At 35.0% G+C, this 25,627-nt stretch overlaps 1 long non-coding RNA gene across 1 annotated transcript in view; it reads left to right on the top strand.

Annotated features, from left to right (window-relative positions):
• The first annotated feature begins 753 nt into the window (after nucleotides 1-753).
• LOC140710192 (uncharacterized) overlaps nucleotides 754-25,627 on the top strand; it is a 277,481-nt gene continuing 252,607 nt past the window's right edge. The window contains exons 1-3 of the long non-coding RNA XR_012091135.1: nucleotides 754-888; nucleotides 13,649-13,711; nucleotides 14,690-14,795. This is a non-coding gene — a long non-coding RNA (uncharacterized lncRNA). The remainder of the gene's footprint in view (nucleotides 889-13,648; nucleotides 13,712-14,689; nucleotides 14,796-25,627) is intronic.

Genomic DNA, 25,627 nt, shown 5'->3' with positions numbered 1-25,627 from the left:
ATAGTAAAAATAATGGCAATATAGAATACTGATAAGAACATAATGTAATCTTACAGTTATAGGAAGTGCATGCATGGTGTCAAAAAGTAATATATCAAAAAGTAACATATATTTTATAAACATGGAGGTAGAGTAGAATAAAGATCCCAAAGAAAGTGGTTGTACCTGGGGATTGGAATGATTGGGACTCAGAGAGTAGGGATAACTACTTTTTCATTGTGGGCATTTTTGGCATAAATAAAATGCATATATTACTTTGATTAAACTAAAAAAGTGACGATTATATGGATTTAATTAGAACAAAGCTATAATAATGACATAAAACATTTCCTGTAACTCTATAGGCTGTCAGACAATGCAGAAGTTAAAAAAAAATCACATTTGGCACATTTATTTCACACTACATTATTCTACTTTATAAAATTTAAAAAAGTCTGTAATTCTGAAAAACATTTATCAGAATGAAAGATAACATAACTAGTCTTAGATGTAGAATTCTTTCACAAATTAGAATAAGACCACCTTTATCTTTAATGAATAAATTTTAAAAGTTATGTTTAATTTAAACTTAATATTTTATATGCTATACTTTTTGATAATAATTAATTTAGAAACAGATTTTTTAATTTTAAAAAATAAATGTGTGAAATAAGTATGCATTTTTATAAATCAAACACTTAACTAGGATTTTATTGTAGATATGGTATGATCTTTCTTGTCTACATAAACTTGGAATTGGGCTGGGTCCTAATTGATACATAGGAAACAACCTAGAGGAAACAATACCCATGAATTTTTAGGAAATTTCTTAGATATAAAGGAAATGATTTAATTTCAAGAGACTAGAATAAATGAAAACGTATTCAAAATTGAAAACGTTAATGGAAGGTAAGCTTGGTTTGATTTGTGCATTTTATTTTGCATAGTAGAGCAGGCGTAAACTTCTAATTCTGTTAACATTGTAGCAGTTCAGGGCCATACAGGTGAAGACTCGCAGAAAAGAAAAAGATATTGGAGGAAGTGATTGATCTTTTCTGACAGCATGTAACACCTTCTACAGGGTAAACAATAATGCTTAGATTCTTTTCCTTCAGCAGCAAAAAGGCTCTGCCCTCAATATTTAACAGCAGAATGAACAAAACTTGCTTTATAAAACAAACAAATCCACCATTTCTGTTTGTTTGTTTTACTATGGTGAATTCCACACAAAACGGGATTCCTTCCTACTGCTTTAACATAACACATTTCCGTGATTATGAAGTGTAAAAGTGCTAGCCATTTAGGTCCAAATATTGAGGCTCCTTATGGTGGTGAGTTTGAATGTTGGCTTATATCAGATTTTCTTCTTGCCTACACAAATGAAGTTGCAAAATGTTGCTTTTAAGTCAAGATCAGGTAAACTGAGTTTAGACGCATCTAATTCATCTAATTAAATCTAGTTAAACCTAATAAAATCTAAGAACCCACTAGATGACGGCAAATCAGTTTTGTAATATCTAGCAATTGCTTTTAAATTTTTTTTCTCTCTCTAAAAACACAGTATTTGCTGGCTCCTCTATTGCTGGATATGTCAGTTATTTACAGAAGACTTTCCGATGAGATCTTCTAGAGAGGACCCCAAAAGGCATTCATTAGGAGAGAGTTAATTATTTCGTTTTCCTGTGAAACGGAGAGTTAATCTCTGCCTATCATGGCACCCTAATAGTTTTAAGGTCATGAATCATTTTGTGATCATCCCTCACAAATTTTCCTCTCAGATGTATACGCTTCCTATTTTATATCCATTGCTCAGATTAGCTCTTTCTTTTGAATTTATTACAATAGACACATTGGGGTTGACTAGTACTTGCTCTATCCTTTCTTGTTAAGAACCCTGTCATACTGGTCCAACAGCTTTGTATATGATTCAAATATTGCTTTTCACAGAGCAACTTTTAACATGCAATGCGAACATCCTCATTATGGGAGAGATGAGAACAAATGACAGCATGATATGGCTGTCTTCTGAACTGTGCACTTATTGACCTATTTACCAATTATAGCTTTCTCATTTTAACATTGTGCATTATGGATATTCATCAAGGACAGTAGATAACTCCTGTGAAAGTAGAGTCCATATTAGTATGAAATGGAAGTTATACTATTTCCTATAAAATTTACTAAAAGGCAAGAATAAGAATACAGATATAAGCATATAAGACTGAAAGTCTGAGTTAATTCATAACTATTTCAATGATGCTGTGGTGGACTTGATAGGCTAATTAGCATTTCGGCATGCATTCAATGTATATTAATAGGGTTATTAATATTATATCCTTATATTGCTGTTATAAAATGAGAGTCTTTTTAAAAAAAAATTTTCCATGGTTAACTGACTAGGACTCCAAAAATATCATAAATATTTTGGAACAATGTTAAAAGAGTCATTTGCCCCTAGCAGGTTCTAGTTTAGCAACATGAGTGGTAAGGAAACCATATCAATCCCGTGTCACATCTTTGCCATTTCGAATAAGACAAGTGCAAATGTGTGTGTGTGACAAGTTGTATTAAATGTACTTTGTACAGTTAAATTCAGTGAAGTCAACAGATAATATCAAAAAAGATTAGAAACGAGCCCCTTATCCTCAAAATGTAAAATTGTATTCATAGGAGCCAATTTTAATTTAATTATCTTTTTTTTGAAAAGTGCCAAAAATATCTTAAATTAGTGCAGGGTTTTTTTTTTTTATTACTTTAAAGATATCTTGATTGATACTTTCATTATTTTTTATTCTTTCTGGAGGTATAAATTAAATGGAAATAATATGGAATATATATATATATATAAAAAAGATCTGAACAATGTGTCTCAATAATAGAGAAATATGGACAATTCATTATTTTATGATGAATATAAAACACTCCAGAAATAAAAGTTAGCTTTACAAATCTGTTGACTGAATTATTAATAATCCTAGGCAAAAAATAAAATCATCAAGAAAAAATAAACCTTTGATTTTTGCTTAGAAAAGTTAGTAGTCATTGAAAAAGTAGGTCAGTGAAATAACTGGATTACTGAAATTAATCAGAACTGACAGGTAGACTACTAGAAGTCTATAGGCTACAGATTTTTCATTTGAATGTTTTTGTAAATCTGGCATTTCTTAGGAGACAGACGAAAATTAATAAGATTATGCTAATTTATAGCATAAATTAAACTGTTTTATAGCACTAATACCATCGAAGACTTTACTGAGCACTGAAAAGTAAATGTAATAATTCTAATTGTATATTCATTTTACGTTTTTCAAAATCAGAAACCATCCAAAACTCAGTTACATCGATGCAATTATTTGTACATGCAAATATAACTAGGATGAATATTTTACGCTTAACTTCAAAACGATGGTAAAATTTCCAATACCACATTGTATTTTTAAGTTCATGCAGTAAGAGTCATCTAAATGATGTATAGAAAATAAAGGTAAGCAAGTATAAACATAATGTTTTCACTTTTTAAAATAGTTCTGGGTAGATTTTAAAATTCTGTATGTTTATACTTTACAAATTTAACACATTAATAAAAATCTAGAATTTGGAAAAGAATGATAATGGATTTACTTATGCGGGCCACATTTTAAACTTTTGTATTATTCTGAGATGGCTTCTCATGCTACTTGATGTGTCACTAGACTAAATATTCTCTGGGTTTTAAATTGATGGTAAATGTCTTGGGCCACCAACTGAAGGTTCCATGTCAAATATGCTGTCTTCAAGAAAATGCATCATTCTAAAGTGTGTTTTAAAATTACTAGTAAAGGCACTTTCTACCCTGATAATTTGCATAGAACACGGTGAAGCAAAGAAACATGAGATGCCCTCCAGCTAGATGCTAATAAGGCCACAGGAAAAAAAAAAAAAAGAGCATTTCAAATAAATCTGCATAGCACCCTCATGTCTTTCTCTAAAGTAGCTTGAAGACTCCTCATTGCTTATACTGCAAACATTCAGAACACTTTCAAATAACATATATCTTCACCACTTTTTTAAAGGAAATTATTACGTGTTACTCCTAACTGATCTATTTTTAGGAGCCAAAAGCAGCAGGGTATGTCAGAAAGGGCTGCTTCATGAATTATTTATTTGTCCTTTTTCCACTTGGCTACATTCATTTTATTTTAGGAATCCTTGAAATCCTGAGAATGGTAAGTTTTAGGCTGAAATTTTCAATTCCTAGCCATATGCTTACTTATCCAGCTACATCTTCCTACAAGGCACTTGCTCCTCAGAGAAACCAGTTCCAGGACCTTTCTTCATGACCTATAAAAGTGATTCATTTTTTTTTTTTTTAATGAAGGTTATGTATCACTTGAATTGTTTTTAGTTGCATTATAAGGTTTTTAATTACTACTGTCATTGTTTTCACTTTCCTAAAGTTGTAAAGATTCAAAATGTATTCACCTCTCAAGGTTTAAATTGTATTAGATGGTGCATATTTTGTTATTGGCTTACTGTTTTACCAGAAAATCACAGCAAACTATTGCAAATAAGCAAGTTGAAAGTAAACTGGTTGTATAAATTTTACAATTTCCATTAGTTAAATATGGTAGCAACAAAATTATAAAACCTATATGTACAACATTCTTCCATAAAACTTTGTCTAAGAAAAGTATTTCTAACAGCTGTGACTAAAACTCTAGAAATAAGATCATTTTTGCTGACCCTGAGCTGAATATTAAACATACAAATATTGATTTGCTCCTTATCTTTATACGAACATTGCTTGGGACATGAATAGGAGGGTCTGGCTCACTGAAAGAAGCTCTCCCACTGCCCCCTGCATCCTTTTGTCTTTATCTAATTCCATCATCTCAAATACCAAAGATTCCCTTTCACAATGGTTTGCAGTTGCTTGTTATACATGACCTTCTGTATTTTGTCTGCTCCTTTCGTTGTCCCTGGAAAAACTGAAGAGGAAAAAAAGAAGAAGAAAGAAGAAAGAAGAAAGGAGAAGGAGGAGGAGGAGCGCAGGGAGAAGGAAAGGCAGAGGAGGAGTAATAGTTGCACTACTGCCTTTCCCAAAGTCGGTTCATGCTTGGTGCTCTCACTGAAGCAGGTCAAAGAAGGTGACTCCTTCCTTTTCAATAGACTGTATTTTTAAAGTTAGAATTCCACATTGTACTTAAATCATATAGCAAATGTAATTTTCAGCCTTTAAACCACAATTCCAGACCACAAACAAATTTTGAAGAAGCTAGTTTAAATTTCTTATGAACCATTTTTATGATACTAGTATAAAGTTAATGTGGTGATAAAACCTTTTGCAATCATCTTCTTGGAGATCAGGGCTTATTTTTCTTGATAATTTATTCAAGTTTGAAAATATTAGAAACAAAATTACCAAAAATAAAAGTGGGTTACTTAAAGATTTTTTTCTTGCAAATGACTTATGTCCAAAGTCACTTGATTTGCAACAAATAATAATTAAATTTTCATCGAATAATTTTTTGGAGGAGCTTTCCTATAAATGTAAAATTTGTACTCAATGTTTTCCTTTATTGAAAATGTCAGAACTTTAATTTCTGGTGATATTACAATACAGCGATAATATGGCAAAACATATTAAATGTGAGCAAAAGTGAATGATGTGAAAGAAAGGACCAGAGTATATAAGGAGGAAATTTATGTATTTATGTACTCTATAATTTTAAAATTATCATTGGAGAAAATGAACTTATCACTATGCACATTTACTTTGTCTGTAACTATTGTTTATTGCTTTAAGGAATTATTCAAAGTATCTCTCTATTCTAAACCCTTTGCAGTTCTTTATAATTTAGCGTACATTTTCTCTTTATTTTTTTGTATAGACAGGGACTGGCTTTTTTGCCCAGGCTGGTCTCAAACTCGTGGGCCCAAACAATCCCCCTGTTTCAGCCTCCCAAAGTGCTGGGATTACAGGCATGAGCTAGTGCATCCAGCCTTTCAATCGCTGATGATAAAACAAAAATTCAAACTAGAACAGACTGTTTCTCAGACATTTTATGTCAGTGATTTGTGATGGTTTTAAACACTTTATGCCTGTTTTTATTTGGTAGAGACCAATATGTGTCACCAATACAAAAGAGAAGCATCCCTCTTGATCCCAATCTCATCTCTTATGGTGGTTACATTTAATGTATGTGATAAAGTGATGAGATGTTTGTCTATGGTTTATGGGCCCAGGGTAAGTTACTAACCTTATGTCTATTGTTTTATTTCACACAATGCATATTCCAACAGTGCTTAGCTTTTCCAGAAGAAAAGAACATCAAAGTTTTCCAAATTGACATACATATCAACATAAGCATTCCCACCTATTCATAAATACAGTCTTCAAATTATTAAGTTGAGATTATTTTCAAACTGATCTGTAAAACATACATTATTAATTAGAGGAAATATATTTTTATAAGAATAAAACACTTGTGGTTTACTAAATTACTAAGAATTAATTATAGACTGGTGGTATGTACCTCCCTCTCTATCCTGCTATTTTACTAAATTGAAATAAATCAAAAAAAGAAAGCAGGTGGGTAGTTAAAAAAATGTTTCATTAAAAAAAGCAGTAGGAGCCACAGAGAATCTTATACTTTTTGACTAGAAAGTCTGATTCTGCAATGCTGACTGTTGCTAAGACTGAGGCTGTGCAGAATTTAAATATGACAGAAACAGTGAGCTTGCAAGATCTGCGCCCACTGAAATACAGAGAGCCCTAATTTGTTTTGCTTTAAATTATAATGACATTTTCTATGATTAATCACCAATTGGGAAGCAAGATGCTTTTTGTGATATGCTATTTTCAAGTCATAGGTTTTCTCCATTTGCCATGCACTTAATTTTTGTATACTGAGTATTGCATTAGGTTCTTTACTAGAGAGAAAGACAAAGCTGGTCACGGTGCCCAAAGTGTCTGTGTTTCAAAGATTACACAGATCATTATTTAAAACCATTTAAGTTTATGAGGAAAGAGAAACAGTGTCCAGAGAATAAAGGCTACCTGCTTTGTACTTATTACTATTATTTTTAACAAGAGCAAATTATGTGTGCATGATTTCAAATCTATAAACAACAAAAAGCCAAAAACTAAGTACAAAGGAGTAGTTTAAACTTTGAATCCAGTTCTCAATAAGTTATTGAAGAAATAGTACAAAATAAGTAGAAAGGAAAGATGAAACCAGAAGTTAAAGCTTTAACCTTTGTTTTTAATCAGCCATATGAATGGTAACTCAACTTTTTGCTAGGTGACCATCTCTCTTCTTAAATGGCAACTGTGATCATGATGACAATGTTGCAAACATAAGAAAATAAGAAAATAATTATTCCTACAAAGTAGCCAAAATTCTGAAGTAAACACATTCCTTAGTATGACACTGAGGAGGCTTCATGACATGATTCTGACCTGTCTTTTCAGGGTATAAGACATTGGCCATGTTCTTTGGATTCCAGAAACATAGGCATTCCATGGGGTTTTTCACACCCACATGCCTTTGTTCATGTTATTTCCTCATGTTTCCATTGCTCAAAAGTCTTTTCTAATTTCTATTCTCTGTAATCATTTTCCAGTTCCCATAATCCAAACCACTCACTCTTCTGATCATACTTACTTTTTTTATGCTAATACCATAAGAACTAAGTGTGTATGTCTCTTAACATTAATTTGTTAGCTTCTCAAAGAAAAGGACCAGGTGTTAGTCTTCTGTGTTCTTTCTAGAACCTAGCACAGTGTATTACAGTGCTCACAAATGTATACCAAATAGAATAGAATTGAAAACGTATCATTATTGTGATGTTAATTTTATGTGTCAACTTGACTGGTCCAGAGGGTGTCCAGATGTTTGGTTAAATATTACTCTGGGTGTCTGTGAGAGGGATTCTACGTGAAATTAACATTTGAATTGATGACCTAGTAAAGTAGACTGCCCTTCCCTTTGTGGTGGACTTCTCTAATCTATTGAAGGCTATATAGAACAAAAAGACTGAGTTAAAGAGAATTTGTTCTCTCTGACCAGTAGTCTTCAAACTGGGACATTGGTCTTCTCTTGCCTTCAGATTGGGACTTGAACTTGAACTGGAACTTATGTCACTGGCTTGCCTGGTTCTCAGGCTTTTGGACTCAGACTGGAAATATGTAGATATATTATATTGGCTCTTTTTCTCTGGAGAACCCAGAATAATACAATTATCAGCCATTCATTAGAGCATACAAAATTTACAACTCTTAATCTTATTCAAAGGCCCATTTTAAAATGAAAGTTCTCTTCCCATTCTTTATGGACCTATAAACAAACACTGTCTTCAAAGAAGAAATAAGAACTTCAGCAACTACAATTTAATTATTGCAAACAATTTTTTGGTCATGAAACAACAGCTTTGCAGAGTGGAATTATTTCATAGTGTCATTTTATGGAAGGACAACTTAACAGCTACACTGGGAAAAACAACTCAACATTAAAGTGATAAAATCACCCCATTTCACCTCTGTGCCAATGGCTCGTGGTGTTTCTAAAACAAGAAGAAGGAAATAGCCCTAATTATGTCTTGTTCAATTGCATCATTTAAAGCATTAACCTGCTTTTAGCAAGGCCGTTTTTGATAATCTATCTTTACTAAGCAAATGTTGCTTTTGTGACATCTTTTCCCTATGGAAAAATATTTAGATTATTTGCAAATTACTGATACTAGGGAATATTAAAATATAATATATATTAACTTCAGTTTTCATGGGTTAAGAAAGAAAATGTTGGAGATAATAACTTACAAATAGGCACAGCAGGCCTGATTCTTCTATAAGAGTATACATAGAAATGTGTATCTGATAACTCCAGTGTTATCAAACATGTATATTTGGAAATATTGTTTACTATAGTGTATTCTCTGTCCTTCACCAAGCCGGTGACATACAGTGTATTCATGGCTCTGAGAGGAGATGGAATAATAAAACATACTTGGTTTTATTTTATGGGCAATGGATTTTGTGTGACTTCGATGTACCAGTGTAAGTTCATCGACTGTGTGACTCTGATGTACCAGTGTAAGTTCATACAGTGTAACAAATGTATTGCTCTGTTGTGGGCTATTGATAGTGGAAGAGGCTGTGCACATGTAGGGAGAGGGGTATATGGAAACTACTTTCTACTCAATTTTGCTGTGAACCTAGAAACTAAAGCCTATTTAAAACAAAAGTAGGGGGAATAATCTACACGTGACATCCCTAAAGATAATTACTGTGCTTCATTGTATACTAGACTTTCTAGAAGGTTGTATCAAGTCTGCTTTCTCTGTACAAGTGCTCTCAAGGAACAACGGGACACCCCTAGGTGCATTCACTGAGGAACATACATGCACAGGCCAAATGACTTCACACTCCTCAGTCAGAGAGGGTTAACATGAATTATAGTCAAAAGAAAGACAGGCACACAGAACTGAACCTATCCCAGAAACTGGCGTCTCCCAAGTATCTTTTCAAAATATCACCTTTCTTTTCTTTAATATTTTTCTTTGCATATTTCTCTCAAGTCCTGAAAAGGAGAAGGGAAGACTGTAGGCCCAATAAAGTGCAAATGGGAAGAAAGGGTGGTTAAAAACGATGACAGGTGTAGCTGAAATCTGGAATGCTGTTAAATGTTTAACTCTCTCTCCTAATTATAGCCGTCCTGACACTTTCTGTTTCTGAGCTCCATCAGTGAATGGTGGAAATGACCTCAATACATTTCGTTAACTAGATCTCAGATTTTTTTTTTCTTCTTCAATCACTTAAGCAAAGCCACTCTCAACCTGACTGTCCTGTAAAAGGTGAGGTCTCCTTCTTGAAGCTGAATCACTCCCTTGGGGTTTGAGGGTCATTTACCTTTGGTTAGTACAGCAGATGGAATGTTGCATGCTTGGCTCAGGGCTTCTGGCTGAGTGCCCTGGACTGTGAGGACAGTTGCTTAACTCAGAAGGTGGCTTCAGATTCCCCCTACCATCTTTCTAGGGCTCTCAGCTACTTGAGAAAGCTATGAATTACTGTTGTTGAAATGTTATACAAGAAACTAAAATACCTAAACGTCATAAAAACCCAAGTCATTCAATTATTAATAAAAAAGGCAAATGATCTAAATAGATATTTTTCAAGGGAAGACATACAAATGACCAACGGTGTATAAAAAAGTTCGCTATCACTAATCATCAGGGAAATACAAATCAAAGCCACATTGAGATCTCATCTCACTCCAGGTACAATGGTTATCATCAAACAGACAAAAATAACAAATCCTGGCAAGGATGCCTATAAAAGGGAACCCTTATACACTGTTGGTGGGAATGTAAATTGGTACATTTGCTATGGAAAACAATGAGGAGGTTTCTTCAAAAACCTAAAAATCAAACTACCCTATGATCCAGCAATCTACTACTGGGTATGTATCCAAAGGAAAGGATATCAGTATGTAAAAGAGATGTGTACACTCTCATGCTTATTACACACTATTCACTACAGCCAAGAATTTGAATCAATCTAAGTGTCCTCAACAGAAGAATGAATAAAGAAAATACACAATGAAATACTATTTTATATATACATATATATGTGTGTATAGATACACACACAATGAACATATATACACATTGTATATACATACTACATATACATTATATATGTAGTATACAATGTATATACAGTGGAACACCATTTAGCCATAAAAAATAAAATCAAATCATTCGAGGCAACATTAATGAATCTAAAGGATATTATGTTAAGTGAAATAAGTCAAGAACAGAAAGATCAATATTGCATGTTTTTGCTCATATATGGAAGCTAAAAAAGTTGATCTAATAAAAGTGGAATACAGCATTGCATTTACTAGAAGCTGAAAAGGGTAGGAGAGAGAGGAGATAGGGAGAGGTTGGTTGACAGATACAAAATTATAGCGTAAACAGGAGGAATAAGTTATAGAGTTCCACAGCACTGTGAGGTGACTAAAGTTAACAACAATTTACTGTATATTTTCAAATGTCTAGATGGGAGAATTGTGAGTGCTTCCAAAACAAATAAATCATAAATTTTTTAGGCAAAGGATTTGCTAATTACCCTGATTTGATCATTAGACAATGTACGCATGTATCAAAATATCACACTATAACCCCAAAATAGTATATTTCTTATGTGCCAATTAAAATAATAAAAATGTAGGTATGGCCAGGCACAGTGGCTCATGCCTGTAATCCCAGCACTTTGGGAGGCGAAGGCGGGCGGATTATCTGAGGTCAGGAGTTTGAAACCAGCCTGACCAGCATAGTGAAATCCCGTATCTACTAAAAATACAAAAATTAGTCAGGCATTGTGGTGCATGCCTGTAGTCCCAGCTACTCAGGAGGCTGAGGCAGAAGAATCGCTTGAACCTAGGAGGCAGAGATTGCAGCCAGCCAGGATCGTGCCACTACACTCCAGCCTAGGCGACAGAGCGAGACTTGTTCTCAAAAAAAAAAAAAAAAAAAAAAAAAAAAAAAAGGTAAGTACAAAATTCTAGATCAGATGTTGCCCAAGAAGTGATTTAATAATAAATTATTGTTTCATTTCTACAACATAGAAATGGGGAGCCAATTTCTTAGAAAAATGAAAAAGAAAAAGACTTCATTGTATGAACATTTATTTCTTGGGCTTTTTATTATAGTTACATTGTAGCACTTGTGTTAAAACTCATACATTTATCAAATAACCTAATGGTCCATATAGAACATAATGCTTGCTTCATAAATTATCAAAATTCTCTTGGATCGATGAGGTATACATTTATTGAGTGTTTTATTTCTATTTTTACTTTTCCCAAGGTTTGTACTACATTGCTTGCAATGTATTATCACGCTCATTCTTCACAGCTGTCCCTAATGCTAACCTCTCTTTTGGACAAATGAAAAGTTGGAGACTTAGAAATGAGAAGAGTTTGCCCAAGTTTACACAGTTAATAAAAGACAAAGTTGGGATATGAGAGCGCTTGCTGTTGTTATTACCACACTGTTGACAGAAAATTGCAAAATGGCAGAATTTGAAACTGAGTCTCCTGCCCCTGAGTGTGTGTTCTTTTAATTATGATTCACACATTCCTATAAATGCCTAAATGTTTCTCATGGAGTTAAGAACTGGCAGTGAACAACAAAATGTACTGCAAAATTCATGGGCTTCTGAGTAAGAATCCCGTGAATCTAAAGCTCAGCAAAGCCATTTATGAGGGGTATAATTTGGGGCAAATTATTTAATCTCTCTAAGCATTCATTTCTACCTCTGTAAAGCAATAATATACATTTCATAGTTAAAAATGGAAATAAAACCTATAGCATGTATTTGATATTGTGAAAAAATGCACAGAAAATCCATAGCATATTTGGCACTTAATTGTTGATACTCAATTGTATAATAGACAATTAATTTTTCTCAAAATTTTTTTAATATTGGTATAATACGAAAATATTTTGAAAATATCTATTTGCCTGAGTCTATTGAGCCAAGTTGGGGTCCAGGGGTCTACAGGATAAGGAGGTGATTTAAAAGCAAAGGTAATAAAAAGAAAAAGAAGATTAGTTTATAAAATGCAGAAAGGAGGTGGAGGAATGTAATAGCATTAAAGATAGGCTAATGTCTTGAGATAAAATTATCCAAATGTCTCCTTCCTCCCTACCCTCCTTCTCTTTCACACAATAAGGACTAATCTACCACTAACATGGATGGAGTATATCCTTCTATGTCTCCATGCCTATTACAGCAGCCAAGCACTACCCAACAATGAGATAGTAAGAGAACCCAGAGAAGAGATGGTATGTCACATAAGTGGGGAAACACCAAGGGCAGAGGTAGTCCTCTAGTACCTCTTCTCCCAGTCCTGGCCTAGACAGAGGGAATTGCAATCCAGATTTTGAACACTTGTGCTCTTTTGATTCTTCTTCCACTATCCCTAGGCCCTAAAAGTTAACAATCTTAATTTACATTTTTTGGTGTTTTGTTTCTGTTTTGCTTTGTTTTGTATCTGATGTTCTCTACTTGCACAAACTTAGCCACCATGTTTAAATTACTTTGCACAGGGTTGGTAGTTCCTTCCAAAGAAGGAAACAAGGAAGGAAGGAAGGAAGGAAGGAAGGAAGGAAGGAAGGAAGGAAGGAAGGAAGGAAGGAAGGGAGGGAGGGAGGGAGGGAGGGAGGGAGGGAGGGAGGGAGGGAGGGAGGGAGAGGGTGGGGGAGGAAGAAGAAAGGAAGGAAGGAAGGAAGGAAGGAAGGAAGGAAGGAAGGAAGGAAGGAAGGAAGGAAGGAAAAATTATCACAGCAAGCAGTAGGGGACCCGAGGTCTGAGAGTAAGATCTTATTAGTCATAGACAAAATTTTAAAAATACTTTTCTTAGTCTGATTAAGTATGAGTAAATTTGAAACTGTCTATAAGAATCTCTGTTCATTCTCAATTCTCTAATTCATCTTTCGATTATCATTGAAATAAATGTAACATTTCAATAAAAATACTCAATTTAGATAGGTAGTAAGAAGCATTTTGATTGGTATTAGATGATGACTTGAAATAAGTAATCTGACTGGATTATATTAATATTTTAATTAATTTTTTTCCTCCCTGAATATTTTTCTTTCCTTTCTCTTGCTTCTCTTTTAGCATGAAATCAGCTCTGTGTTGAATGCCTCAGGGAAGGAATGTGGCAGAGAACAGAAAACAAAAGTAAGCAGCCATGGCTGTATTCATTTTCTAATTAATTCACTCACTGACTCTTTCAGTATATAGCACTGCTGAGAGAATTCCAAAATGGTAGCATTTTTCCTCCTAAAATATGTCATGCCAGCTCATAACTTACCCTCATATTCATTTATTTAATAAACAAATATTTGTGTGTGTGCTCTTAGAATGTATCAGAGTCTTCTGGATGCCAGGTGCCAAAGGTAAAGTGGTGAGAAGACAAAGACCCATTTTATGTGGAAGTAGAGGGCAGATAATTTTAAAAAGCAAGGAATTGCCTTGATGTATTTTCTATGCCCAAACTAAACTCCAGAGAAGAGAAGAAACGTTGCGATGTAAACACACAAAAACAGAGAGACCTGAAAGGAAAAGAATTTTCCTCAGAGAATTATTTCCCCTCAGATTAAGAGAAGAAGGCAATGATGAGAGACCTGTGGCTTCCTGGGGGGCTGAAGGTACCTCCTCTCCATTTCCTAGGAAAGTACAGCAAAAGGAGAAAATGGCTTCTCACTGCTTCTGGGCGAAGAGAACATATGCCCTCTCTCCCAAGATTTGCCCACGAACCATGCTTGGCACTGAGGCATCAGAGAGAACTGAGGGACTTGTAAAGGCCACGTAGGCCAGGATGACAGCTGTCTCAGCAGCTACAGGCATGGACTCACAGCCAACAACCAAATGGGCCATCCCCAACTCCTTGGCATTAAGACCTTAAAATCATAGTGAAATCCTAACTAGAGAAATGTCAGTAAGGATTGGGGCTGGGAGTTCAGGTATTTTTTCCCCTGGCAGTCTAGCGGAATTTGTTCTGGAGTCAGAAATTAGATAGCTTATAAAAATTCAGTAATATATCATAATTTTTAATTTCATAGACCGAGATATCTATTACACCAATACGGTGCTTGGGTAATCTATCTTGGTATATTTCTTTTTTGAAATTTGAATTTTTTAATGTTTGTATTTCAGATGGTGTTTCACTCTGCTACCCAGGCTGGAGTGCAGTGATATCATTATTTCTCACTGCCGTCTCAAACTTCCGGCCTCCAGTGGTCCTCCCACCTCAGTCTCCAGAGTAAACAGAATTATCAGTGTGAGCCACTGTGCCTGGCTCTGTCTTGACACTTTTGTATTTTTCAATGCCACATTAAAGTAGCTGTCAAGTCCTGTCTCTCCCTGCACACTCTGTGGGTGTGTGAGTGTGTGTGTGTATTTCTCAAAACTATTGCTACCTATCTTAATTACTGTTTCCTTGGTTCATCTCTCCAAATTGCCACACTAACCAAATGTCCCTGCTTCCAGTTTTATTATCTTTCAATTACCACAATACCCAGTGCATTTTATTTAAAATCTGTATCTCACAATGTCTCTTATCTGTTTCATACCCTTTGGTGGTATCTATGTATCACAGAGTGAAAAACATGACCCACAAGCCCTTCCAGGAACTGGTTTTTCTCTTCTTCTCCAGTCTTCAGCCTTAGCTCCCTCTACATCTTTCAGTTTGGTTTCTGATCCAGCAACATAGCCACATATTTTTTTCCCAGTTTCAACTCCTTTGCTCATGTTGTTCCCTCTGCTTGGAATTACATTCACTTTGCACTCACTTTGCCTTTGTAACTTCTACTTATGATTTAATGTTCGATTCAGGCATTCTTTCCATCAAGAAAGTCTCTGATCTTGCTTTAGTCTACTTCCTGTAGTACCACTGTAATTTACGTAATAATTACACATAACTCCATTTTATATTCTGTGGACATCTAATTATGTATCTGTCTCTGCCCATAAACTGTGAGCTCTTTGAAGGCAGGAGCCATGATCACCAATCTTTAAGTCTCTATTACCTACAACAATTTCTGGCCTATAATAGGCATTCGATTCTTGTTTGTTGAACTGAATAAAATTATCTAAACAGAAATCTGGCAACACTTCAGGGATCTTTCATCAGGAATCTAATTTTAGAGAATCCAGATGTTTCCAGGCAAGCAAATTAATGTGCCAGTAATTCTTCAGGGACCACCAATGTATACATTGTCTGATGAGTTTAAAGACTGATCAGATGCTGTTTCACAGATGTGAATGTCTGGAGCTGTTCCTGAGGTAAGACACTTTAATTATGTGGATGTGCCCTTTAGATTTGTATTCAGTGCTATCATCATGATTACCAGAGCAATCATGACCATAATAATAGCAAGAGTCCCTTGCATTTATATGGTAGCTCATAGTGTGTAAAGCATTTTATTACACATAACAGCTCTAAAAGATAAACAGGGTAGGCATTATTACCTCCACTTCAGAGATGAGATAACTGAGGTTTAGAGAGAGTAAGCATGTGGTCTAAGACCTCAACCTTATTAAACTGCAGAGCCAGGATTGAACTCACTTGTTAATCTTTGATTCATGCTGTCTGTTTAAATTCATGTCAATGATCATCTTTTCCAGAGGAATTAGGAATTGCCCATTTAAACTCACTTCTTCTCATTTCGAACCTAGATGCAATGTGTGCCTACAGAGAAAGAGAAAGAGAGGCATGATTTCTGCTACATGTCATTACTTTGAGTTCTTGAAACAAATAAATTAAATGTAAGCCAACCTCTAGTAAATAAATGAGTAGCTATAATTGCTATCGAACATCTAAAGGTAATGTAATGGATAACTAATTGTCTTCAACCTGAGCATAGGATTGGCACAACAAAATTGGGAGAAACTAGGCAGCGTCTTTTGGGGACTTCTTGATCTCATTTATTTTTCTGTCTCTTCTCCCTAACTCATCATCATACATGATAAACTTAAAGCAACTAATCTCTCAATAACTGTTCTGCACTCATGTCTTACTTCCTGTCCTACCTGTCTAGTGCCATAGAGTAGCATTAATGTCTTATTTAGTTTTATTAATTCATTTAATAAGTATGAATTAAATGTCGATTGCATGCCAAGATTCATACACTCGGATGTTACCAAGATGAGTGAGACCAAGCTAGCCTTAGTTCTCGTGTGGAGTATGCAATCCAGTGGGGGAAGATAGGTGACAATGAAAGCAACATTCCTGTGGGTTACAGAAGTATGTGGTAGCCCAGTGATAGCCCCCAAAAATGAATAATTCATTTAGCTTGGAGGATTCTAAGGAGACATCAGAGAAGATGCATACAACCTTTGAGCTTCAGTTTTACCATAAAACTAGTAGATGCTCAACAAATGGCACATAGTAGATGGTCAACAAATGTTTGCTGGTTGATTAAGACACAGTCTGGTACAAGTTATTTTGACCTCACTAAATTCAAATCACTACAGTATACTCCTTCTCTTAGAAACATAAGCCTTGTAACTTCATCTTAGTTTGTGGAATGAAAAGTTTCTCTCTGTATTACAGAAACTTCAAGCATCTGCAAAAGGCTGGGCAAGACATCCTTCCAGCTATATTTGACAATCACCTCCCTTGCCTATGAGCAAGGTAGTAAGCTTTGTCTCACAAGCTGTTCACTCTGAATGAAAAATTTGTTCTTTTTCAGGGGACTGAGTGTCTCTTACATGAGAGAGGTTTGTTTCTTCCTGCCCGATTTGAGTTTCTATGTTCTAACATTAAAACATAGTGAGTGAAGGTTCTTTTCACCCACCCATTTCTAAGTCAGATGACTCAATGTGAGATAACAAAAGAAATGATGATCACTTAATAGACTCTGTGATCTCTTAGAGTTGACCACAAAATTAAATATGGTTTCTTTAGGTAAAAGTCAATAAAGCAAATTAACTGTCATCTATTATATTTTTCCTTCTTTGCTGTCACATCACCTATTATATTTTTCCTCTTTTGTTGGTACTCCTTTTGAGGTGAAAGTCAATAAACTAGAATAACTATCAACTATTATGTGTTTCCTCCTTCACTGGTACTCTTTCAGGCAAATCTTTCTTCGTAAATTTTTTAAAAGATAATAGGAAAGCGAATGGAATTCTAATGTTTTAGTTTTGTGTTTCCCAAAATGGAATCAAAAATTTTGACAACATACATTTTTGGTTCCAGGAAATTCAAATAAAAATAGCTTTTGAAGATTAAAAAAAATTCCCAATGGATAAATATAAAAGTTTAATGGAAGTATAGTCTTCTGGAGCAAATGTGAAATACTTTCTACCCTTTGGGTATATTTCTCTTGCACAATTCATATTTTAAAAATTTCCTACTGGCACTGGCTCTAGAGCTGTACACTGGCTTTGCAGTGTAAGTTTGCAAGCCTGGCTTACATACAAACACTGTACTGGATGCTTAAACACTAAAATTAAATAAACCACTTATTCATCACTTTCCTTCATCCTCCCATTCACCTGTCATCCTACCTCCACCCCAAGTTTCTCAGCCTAAACAGAAGAGATCAAAAGACTGAAATATTAGTGATATTTTGGAAGGAAGAATAGATGGAATCCAGATGGATGGAAAGCTTTATCTGATTCTTGCAAACATGACCACATTTAACTACTGCATTACTTTCTGTCAATCGTTTCTCTGTTCTTTTAGTTTGATGATGACTTCTGCTAAAAAGTCTTGCCAAAAATAGAAAAAATTTCTTGTAAAGTAATTAATATAGTATTTATATAGAATAAGCTTCATGGGATGGGTGTGGTGGTTCATGCCTGTAATTCCAGCAATTTGGAAGGCCGGGTGGGTGGATTGTTTGAGGTTAGGAATTTGAGAACAGCATGGCCAACATGGCGAAACCCTCTCTACTAAAAATATAAAAATTAGCCGGGTATGTTGGTGTGAACCTGTAATCCCAACTACTCAGGAGGTTGAGGCACCAGAATCGCTTAAACCTGGGAGGCAGAGGTTGCAGTGAGCTGAGATCATGCCATTACACTCCAGCCTGGGTGACAGAGTAAGACTCTCAAACAAACAAACTAACAAAAAACCAGAAAAGAAATAAAAGAAAAAGCTTCATTAAAAACACTCTTATTCTCCAAAAAGTCTATCTAGCAATGTAAAATATTAACTTGTTCAATATTACCGTAAGCCAGTGAGGTAAAGAGGAGGCAAAATAGAACTGCTATTTTCAATTTTTGTCAGGTGAAAACTGAAATGATTTTTTCAAAATCAAAATGTAAGTCAGTGATATGACAGCTAGGATGGCCATGTGTTTCTTTGGTATGTGAATAAATATTTAGTCAATATTATTATTCTATAATGGGAAAATTTAGAAACAATTAAACTGTTCTTTTATCATTTAAGTAATGATGCTTGTTTATCACACATTTATTTTCAAGAAATTCTCTTGACAAAATATAAAAGTTGAATGATTTAGGGTAACAGTCATCAAAAGTAACCACTTAACACAGTGGAAATAATGATGAATAACAAAAAAGATCAAGATTTTAATCCTAGATTTGCCATTGTGAACTCATGGCCTAACAAAAAGATTACATTTTCATTTAAAAAACCAAACACACAAAAAATAACAACAACAAAAAAAATCCATGAGTATAGTTATAATTTCCATGAAAGTCTCACTAGATTTTCATGAGGTGCTGGATTCATTATCTGTAAATGATGTGTGGACTTATATACACTCTCTATATATATTTATACTTTATAGATAATGGATTATATATCTAAATTGATTTCTAACACTTAAGACTGATAGAAGAGAAATGGGAAATATCATTCACAAAAATGATGGTTGAGAGTTATTGAACTCAGATATAAAGTATTAAGGACTTTATATCTAATAACTTACTATTCCTCAGGACAACCACAAGAGGCAGATTCTGTATGATTCTCATTAACAGACAAGGAAACTGATGTTTACAGGATTTTCCCCTCTACTCTCTCTTCTGTATGCAGAATTTTACATTTAGGTATGGCTGACATATTTTCAGTCATTCACATAGTAACACCCAGACTTCATACAAAATAATCTCTAGCTAAATGGAGCTACTGTTTCAGGTAACAAGATACTAAGTTTTACTTGTGGGTTTTATTCCAGGATATATATAGAGAGATATATAACTATATATATATTTCTACTGATCTAGCTCCACACTATTTCAATAATCAACTAAGCTTACCATACTTGAGAAAACAAATAATGATTCAGTCAATATATATGCATAGATGTATTAGTTAAGTGATTTTCAATTTCTTTCAAGCTAAAAGTTTATTCAAATACGTAATGGACTATTGCAACATCTGCAAATGATTTTCTATAATTTAGGCAACAAGAAGTATAATTTTTTTCATCGAGTCCGGTTTGATTGACTAATTTACATCATCAAATACATTTTTCCTTGTTGAAAAATGTACAAATTGTTTACAGTGAAAATGAGATTCCAATAGTTTTAGTTAATGCATTATTATATTTGTACTACATCAAAATTCTGAGTTAAAAATGTTCCTCTGTAGTTATTTTAAGGTCTCTAATTTTGTGCTAGTTAAATAAAAGCCAGACATTTAGAAATTTTGAAATTAATATATCATGATCTTTAATATCTATGTGTTGAGTAGTGGAAGGACAGTTGAAGTCACCACTTAAAGCTTTTTAAATGGATTGCTTTATTTAAATAAGTAAACTCTTCAATTTTTACTTGGATGTCTTCGTTCCAAGGAGACAACACTTAAAGTGAACATGTAAGACTGGATAAGTAAAATTCAATACGTTATATCTCTACACAGTCTAGTAAAAAATATATTCAAGATTATAGCAATACCAACTTCTAGGAATCTTACAAAAAATGTTCAATCAACTAACCTATGTGTATACAGTAACAAATGTAATGGGCCCAATATCATGCTAAATTCCATGAGGATTATAAAAAATGTAAATGTTTCTGCCCTTCTGAGTTTATAACGGAATGGGGAAATATTATTTATGAACCTGAAATTATTTCAGAGCTATACTAAAGTATATACAATTAGTGTTAGCCCTGAAGGCATTGACCATAAATGGAATATAAAGGCAAAAATCTGGGCTGCAATAACTGTTTGGATGCATGTAAAATATATGTCACCTAATGTGACAGAGTCTTTAACATATAGGCTGTAATATTTTCCAATTTGAATTTATGCATTAAGTAAACATTTTTTAAAAAATCGATTATGTAGTAGGCTCTATATAATGCACTGTGGAGAATATAAAGGTAATTAAGCTAATAAGCCGTATGGTAAATGAAAAATGATACAGTAGTAAGTATCACATAAGCCATAATGTGTGAATTGCAATAAAAGTCTTATAGGATTCAGGGAAGGGAGAAATATACTTCAAATTGAAGTAGAAAAAGGAAAGTTCCAAGTGTATTTAGATGAAAAGTAGAAGTGATGGCAAAGATGTTTCTGAAACCAATCCGGAAAGGATATACCAAACAGGAAGTAAGAGCCTGGGTATAGAGGGAGGGAATTAAGCTTATTTAGGGGAAATGAAAAAGGTGAAATTAGGATGCCTTGTTATGAGGTAACCCAGGAGCACAGAATTTTGTTCTTTGCTAGACAATTCTCAATCCCCATAAAGTCACCAGAAGAAATGTATGCCCAGAGGCAATGACCAATCAAAGAATAATCTTTACTTCTCTGAGGCTGTGGCTTCAAACACTTATATAATGCCTTTGTGAGCTAGGCTGACCTAGATAGAGAACACCTCCTCATAGGCTAAACGCAGCCTCCAACCTAGAGCCAAAGTATGCAAAATGCTGTCTTCTCACCCTTTGCTAGAAGTTGGCTTCTAGCAAAGATTATTGGCTCAGGACAGGCTTATTCAATTCCAGGATTCACTCCCAGAATAGAGGTAGTGGGTATCCTTTACCTTAACCAATTCATTCATTCAACAAATTATTTATTAAACATTTACTATTCAGTCAACACCCTTACAATGCCTTGAGATACTTAAGTGAGCAAAACAAAGATTCCCAAAATATAGTGTAGCTTAAAATTTGTACTCACAACATAGCCATGCACACATTGTTTCATTCTCTCTCTATAACTGAATTCATCCATGAACTCTTCATGTCTTAACCTTTCTGACCCAAGCTATTTACTCAATATCTCAGCTTCACTGGAACGACTTGGAGAGATTACCCTGAAGTTGGAGAAAAACAGTAGGCACTGCCTGATTTCAGCCTGGAAAAACAAAACTACACAGCAGAGATGGGACAGCCAGCTGTCTCATCAGGAAAAGGAAGATAAGGGAAGGAAAATATAAAGTTGAATATTTTCATGTACCACAAGTTCTACTTGATTCGACATACCAGGTTACACCTTAATTCCAGGTAGTATTTAGATTGAAGATAGACTTACATAAAATCAAGGCTTCTGGGTTGAAGCCGTCCTCTAGCTCTTGCTAGTATCCACTGAGGTGTCTAACCACACTGACTCTTGAATTGTTGATTCCCACCCCTGCTGCATCAGCTGCCTAAATAATTAATGAAATTCTCCCTCAGTATTGGAAGGGTGCATTAACCACTTCAGGGTCATCTTTGCAGCCTCCTTATATTCCGTCAGTAATCTAAGAACAAGCAGAGAAAGCTCAATCAATGGAAGCCACCTTGGCTGTGGAAGCTGATGTGATTCCTAAGATATGGTGTGACTCCCATTCAGGGACTGAGCTGTATGGTCTGCTCTGCAGCTCTTCACCACAGCATCTTTATTATCCTTGTTTCAGCTTCCATTTATGTCCTTCATTAGGACAATTGAGATATTTGGGTCTTTTTCACACCTCATTGGAACTGAGGGAAATGAAGATAATCTCTCTCTGTCTCCTTTCCTCTCTCTCTCTCTCCTTCTCTCTCTCTCTCTCTTTCATGAACATTCTTTGAGGCTACTTCCAAATAGGTCATAACATGTTTCACTAGAAAAAAACCCTGTGAATCTTGAAGCGCAAAGATTAAAACTGTTCAGTACGTACTACGGTGCTAGGTGCGGTGCCTCATGCCTCTAGTCCCAGCACTTTGGAAGGCTAAGGTGGGAGGATCACTTGAGCCTAGGAGTTTAAGACCAGCCTAGGCAACATGGTGAAACCCCATCTCTATTAAAAATACAAAAATTAGCTGGGTGTGGTGGCATGTGCCTGTAATCCCAGCTACTCAGGAGGCTGAGGCACAAGAATCATTTGAATTTAGGAGGTGGAGGTTGCAATAAGCCAAGATCATGACACTACACTCCAGCCCGGGTGAGAGAGCAAGACTCTGTCTCAAAAAAAAAAAAAAAAAAAAATACATATATAAATGTATACACACACACACACACACACACACCATGTATTGAACAAAGGTAGATCATAAACAAAGTGATTTGGAATAAGCAAATATTTATTAAGTGTCTTTTCCATGAGAGGCAATATATTAGGCGCCAGACAAACTAAGTTGCTGACAAAGAAAGGAGGGCATAGCTGAGAAGGCTATAGCTGAACCAGGACTAGCAGGATCTGAGTAGCTACTGGAGATGGAGGTGAAAAGAATTAGGTGACTCAGAGGTTCTCATATTAGTAACTGGGAAAAGGATCATGCCATTGGCATAAACATAAAACCAGGAGGACAAGAAGGTTTGAATTCTGTTCTGAAAGTGAAGAGTAGAAGATGTCAGAAGGGCAGCCAGCAGGCCTTGGAAATCAGGCTCTGAGCTTGGGAATGAGGTCAAGACTAACAATTTACACTCGGCACTTATACCCAGAGCAGTGTCATTTGAAGCTGTGGGAGCAGATGTGATCACCAAGGGAAGAGAGAATTGAAAGATAAGGCCAAAGTGAGAACATGTGGGAGCCCCTATACTAAAGGGGACAAGAGGAGTAACAAAAAGTGAAAAAGAAAAAATATAAACATCATATCAGAAACATTTTTGTGGGAGATATCTTAGCATACCCCTTCAGAACTCTTTCCCTCAGACTTACACAAACCAGATTGGATTCAATAGGCTAATTTTAACAGACATGTTAAACACATGATATATACCAATGAAACATTCTGTAATTATTAAATAATAAAATATGCTTATGTAAATCTAACACATATCTTTATGACAAAAATAGGTGCTTTCCCCAGTGGTTTTCTTAGATCATTAATTCCCTTTCACTGTTTCTTGGAATATGATGCCAGCTTATTTCATCATCACCACAGGGAAAACTTGGGGAAAAAAAGAAAAAAATCTATCTTACTATTTAATAGTTTGTGATATAATATATTAATAATTGAATGATAATTTACGTTGCTCCAAGCAATCCTAGAATCTGATAGGAAATTGGGGAAGTAAAATAACTCAAATACGGTTTAGTTAAAGACATGTTAAGTAACTTTTCCCCTTTCCTGCTTATATTTGTGCCAAATAAGTAAAACTAATATAATTGGAGAAGAATGGGAGATGATGCTGCATTTATTAATAGAATGGTCACCAGCATGACTCCTCCAATGACTGAAATAATAAAATACATCACAAAAAATGAAAGGGAATACAAATTCTAACAAGTTTGGTATAAATTTTGCATTAAGAGCCTCAGAGGTCAAGGATGAGGGCTTCAGACAAGACTTTTCATTTTTTAAATATAAAAAGTCTTGTAAATCTTCAAAAGTCATATTCTTTAGATTTGAAGTTAGAAGTCAGATAACCATAGGATTCAGCAGCATATGGAGATAGAAGAAGGAGAGAAAGATTCTCTGGACTTGTCTCTTATGAGGAGAGGCACTGCAATAAAGGGAATAACTAGGGATTTTAACTTAATGAGGTGATAGAATTGAGAAATATTTTTTCTTTCTTTTTTCTTAATATTGCAATTTTCAAAGTGTTTGTTGATTTAATGTCTGACAAGGGATGGAACAAATGTGATAATGAGACTGATATCCATGGAGAGTTATATGCCCTCCTCTCTTTCTCCCAGCCTCCCTGAGGTTAGGTTTGAGTCACATGACTAGTTCTAGCCAACGGACTATAAGTGCAAATGATGTGTGTCAATTCAAGAGTGGATTTTCCAAGATCTCTTTTCTACACAAGAGCAAGTTTGAAGTCTCATGTTGCTATGGTTGAATCACAGAGTGGAGAGTCCCTGGATTCCCAAGCTACCAGACATACTACCTATCTCTTGCTGTATAACAAATTACTCCCAGATATTTATCATTTTACAGATTTTGTGGGTTAAGAACCAAAGCACAATTTACCTAGGTGCCTGTGGCTCGAATTCTCGCATAAGGTTACTACAAAGCTGTTTTCCGGGACTCTAGTCTCCTCTGAAGACTCAGATGTGGTGAGGGAGTACCTACCTCCAAGCTCACTTAGGTTTGCTGGCAGGCCTTGGTCCCTTGCCACCTGTACCTCTCTACAGGATTCCCTTATAACACAGCAGGTGACTTTCCTTGAGTGAGTGATTCAGGAGAAAGTGTGAAAGTTTTGTCAAATGAAAACCACAGTCATTTTATAACCTACTATTGGAAGTGACAACCTATTATTTCTGAGTGTTTAATTACTAGCAGTGAGTCAATAAGTCCAGTCCATAGCCAAGAATACAAGATGGCTCAAGGAGATATAGAGGGGATGAATACAAGGAGGCAGGGATCACTGTGGGGCCATCCTTCAAGTTACCCCACCACACCAAATGAAGGAGAATACCCACTAACAGGCAACTTTGCAGGAGTACAAATAAAATCTTTTGTTTTATGCTATAGAGATGTTTGAGGTTGTTCTTTCAGTATAGCCTCATCGCTCATGACTAATAAAAGCTCTAGTAGGAGACAGAATGGAATTGAACCATAAAAAGCAAACCATAAAAGTAGATGAAGATGATAGGGCATAATAAAACATCAAAAATATATTCAAATAGTATGCTCCTAAGAGACTTCAAAAAACAATTTGGTATAGTACTTTAGACATGACTATGTGTACCTTTCATTTTTAAGGCTATTCTTACATGATTTCAAATACCATTAGTACTCCTAAATGATGTCAGTGTGATAGAA

Source organism: Chlorocebus sabaeus, chromosome 25 (genome assembly GCF_047675955.1).
Source record: "Chlorocebus sabaeus isolate Y175 chromosome 25, mChlSab1.0.hap1, whole genome shotgun sequence".
Taxonomy (NCBI): domain Eukaryota; kingdom Metazoa; phylum Chordata; class Mammalia; order Primates; family Cercopithecidae; genus Chlorocebus; species Chlorocebus sabaeus.
The sequence above is the reverse complement of the archived record's forward strand: the minus strand, read 5'-3'. Positions and strand labels throughout refer to the sequence as shown.